Raw genomic sequence first — 4,126 nt, 5'->3', positions numbered from 1 at the left:
ATCACATATTATGAAAATTCCCATCGTGAGACATAGAAGAATTTGGTATCACCCACTACTCCCAAGTCACATAAATCCACCGATATTCAAGAAAACCACATCAAACATCCTAAAGAATCTACAGGCCACAAGCCCGAACATACAAATCATAGAATAATACCATCCTAGGATTCTATCCCAAATCTCCAATTCTTACACATGTATTCTCCGTTCCTTCTAATACATGAATATGGGAAACTAACTGGAGTCTGCCGAAAGGAAAGCCATAACCTACCTCATGGCCGAGCGGGTGTCACGAACATCCATTGATTTTTTAACTCGATCACCACATCGTAATCCGCACGAAGAGCTTGGGGACAACCATGAGGCCCAAGAATAGAAATTACCATTAGAACCTTCGTAAGAGATTTCGGATTAAAAAGAAGGTTTAGGATCTTGACCACTTCTAGATTCCATCTACAATAACACTAGGTGATTTAAAAATTTTAAGCTTATATTGGGAAAGATCCATTTCAAAAATCCATGAAAGAACTCATTTTTAAGAGGAAAGAAGGTAGGAATCTAGGTTATTAACCCATTTAGAGGAAGAACATGAAAGATTTCCTAATGGGAATCATATGAAAGATAATGCTAACCCAACATTCCTCCAACTCTAGATACTTGTAATACCCATTAGATGGTTCTCTAGGTGAAGACTTTTAGGACTGATTTGCTAGGTGGAAGAAGAACGTGAAGGTGGTAGAAGGAATATCAAGACCAATAATCTAATTTTTAGGTTTCTCCAAAGACCTGGATGGCTAGAATGTTAGGGTTGTGAAAATGGGACCAATTCCTGAAATGATTTCTTAAATAGGGGATTTAACTGCGCGTAACCGCTTCAGCGGCAGCGCTGCAGCGATCGCAAGGCCGCTGCAGCGGCCTGATGCTACCACAACATTTCGCTTCAGTAGGGCTATGGCCGCTGGAGCGAGGTGGCTGTAGCGCTCAACTGAGCGCTTGGGCAGTCTAGCGGGGGTCCTTAACTTGGATTTCAATCTTTGATTCTCTTCTGTACAATGGGTGCCGCTAGGCCGGATGTCTTTCGAAAATACTTTAGTGAAAGGAAAGGTCCAGGATGACACTGTTACGGATATTTCAAAATTTTTACAGTAACAACGGAGTGGGTCGTTACATCGGGACAACCATCAGATATCAGACTACTCATATCACTCTCATGCAAATTGTGCTCAGCTCATGAGAGTGTTTCATCAAATATCAACAATATATCATGAGAGATGTGAATGCGTGCGATGTATGAGTCAACATGAATAACCAATCAATATCACAAGTACCAAACATGGGTACGCCAACAATATCATGAAGGACTGCGTAAGTCATATAGGATACTATCCTCAAAATCAAATGCCAACAAGTGCGGCACCACAATATCATGAACAAGATATCTCAATAGTCTCTAATATCCACTATCACTATGCAGCATCAAGCCCACAATCAATAGGCTAAATTAACCACAACATAACGAGGTGGCTAGCCTTAATCACACAACAGGGCCCAACCAAATACAATATCTAACCCAATTTCATACCCGAAGGTTTACATGCTTTTACGCGACAATATAATCTAAATATATGTTTCGCTACACGAAGTCTCACCAAGAGTAAGCCATAACCTACCTGGATGGCCGAAAAGCAACACACCAATAATCACTCCTTAGCCTCGCCCTTCCGCTAAGCCTCAAGATCTAAAAAGTCTAGGCATATTCGAAATCTTGATTAGAAATCATAAGGATCGATACTTATATTGCTATCATTCAAATTAGGCCAAAAACAACACTAGAATTTGGAAAAATGGGGCCCACAAGGTCAAAACAGAAAACTCGGGAATAAAATATCAAATTATGCACTAATTGATCAAAACCCGACAACTAATTGTTAAAATAACTCAAGGATTCACCTAATTTCGAATTTCAAGTAAAACTCCCAATTTTGGGTATAAACCCTAACTCTTTGATTCAAGAATCCAACACTAATAATGGAATATATATGATCTACAATCTTAGATACATCATAATCTAGCATAAACTCAATCAATTTCATCATTAAAAAGCCTAGATATAAAATTCATCAAACCCACTTTTATTCTTCCATTATTAATTAACTAACAAGGAAAAGGGATTTTAAGGTGATTAGGAAAATGAATTAGCAAGAAGGTTAGGAGGACTTACCATCAATAATCTCCTCTAATAATCCTCTAGAAATGCTCCCATATGAACCACTTTCGGAATAACAATGAATGAAAAGGTTTAGGGTTTTATACCATTTAAATACCCCAGTCACTATCCGATCACCGCTTCCGCAGTCATTAAGGACGCTTCAGCGGTGTGCCTTGACCGCTACAATGATCATACTCAAATGGCAAGGACCGCTCCAATGGCGGGGTGACTGCTTCAGCGGTACTGCTGCCGCGGTGGTGGTGCCGCAAAATCGGGCACCAGACACCAGAAATTTCCCCAAGTTTCACACTTTGTCTCGAATTTCTGACTAATTTCCAAGGCCATCTGCTCACAAACCACATACACACAAACACGTAAAAACACGCTACGAACGCGCTCACGGCCTCTGAATTCCTAATAGAGGTCCTATTGACCGAGTCAACCCTCAGTACCTCGATTCCAACTTCCCAACCCAAGTCCCAAAATGCATCTGAGTGCATAGGGAATCGAACCAGATATACACACTATTCTAAACGTCCATCCGAACCACTCAGAATCAACGAATTTTTAAAAAAGGGTTCGTTTACCCAAAAATCAACTTTGAGTCAACTCTTTTTCGCTTAAAGCTCAAGTTTCACAAAAGTCACCCAATCATATCCAAACACCTCGGGAAGCATGTCAACGGTCCTCTCGGATCAATATGAGCTAAACAAGCTCGAAAAAAAGTTAGAAGTGCCAAAAATGTAATAACGACCAAATGGGTCGTTACACCCATTGTGTTGTGACCTGATTGCTCTATTGTTATTCGCTTGATGCCGCCGGGTAATAGTAGATATTGAAGACTATTGATATATATTGTTCATGATATTGTGGTACCTCACTTGTTGACATTTGATTAGGAGGATAGTGTTTAATATGACTTGTGTAGTCTTTCATGATATTGTTTGCGTACCCATGCTTGGTATTTGTGATATTGACCTGATTATTGATGTCGACTCATACATTGCACGCACTCTCATCCTTCATGATGTACTGTTGATAAATTGATGCTACCTAAAGAAACACTATGATGATCTGGGCTCAGTTTGCATGAGAGTGATGTGAGAGTCCGATATCCTGTGGTCGTCCCGAAATTGTGGATTGAGTGGAGTGATGTGAGAGTCCGATATCTGATGGTTGTCCCAAAATTGTGGATTGAGTGAGGTATATGGACTTCGCGGGTCCCTATGGGTTGTGCTATCGGGACGGCGATACTTTCGTCCGGAGTACATATATACACTTATTTATTTGCATTGCATTGCATTCATACATTATTGCATTGAATTGCATTATGGCTTATATTATGATGATCTGATGATTTACTTGTGTTGTTAGGTTCAGAATGGATATATTGAGACATGGCACACTTGGGTTTAGATGCTTCCACCTAGGTGATGATGTGTACTTGGTTCTGATTGTGTTTGACTTATACTTGTTAATTTATCTGCCTATCTTGTTTTATTGTCTGGATTATGTTAGCTATACTTAATCGGCTTATGATACCTACCAGTACTGTGATTTTGTACTGACCTCACTTGCTGCATTCTTTTATGAATGTAGAGTTCCAGGTTGGATCTGCTTCCATCTCTTGTGGCTGATAGTCACTATTAGTACAGCTTAGAGTTTACAGGGTGAGCACGAGACGTTCACTGCCTTTAAGACTCTTCTTATCTATGCCTTATTTTCCATTCTGAGACATATTTAGACTTGATGTATATTTATATTTCCAGACTTGTATATTTCGATCTAGATGCTCTTGTATGGATTAGACCAGACCCTGGGTGTATTTTCTTATTTTCGCACAGTTCTATATTTTTATCGTCAGACTTACATGATTTATTCTCTTTCGCCTATTTGATTTATTTATTTACGTTT

Source organism: Lycium ferocissimum, chromosome 10 (genome assembly GCF_029784015.1).
Source record: "Lycium ferocissimum isolate CSIRO_LF1 chromosome 10, AGI_CSIRO_Lferr_CH_V1, whole genome shotgun sequence".
In the NCBI taxonomy this organism is placed as follows: Eukaryota; Viridiplantae; Streptophyta; class Magnoliopsida; order Solanales; family Solanaceae; genus Lycium; species Lycium ferocissimum.
Note: the sequence above shows the minus strand (reverse complement) of the source record.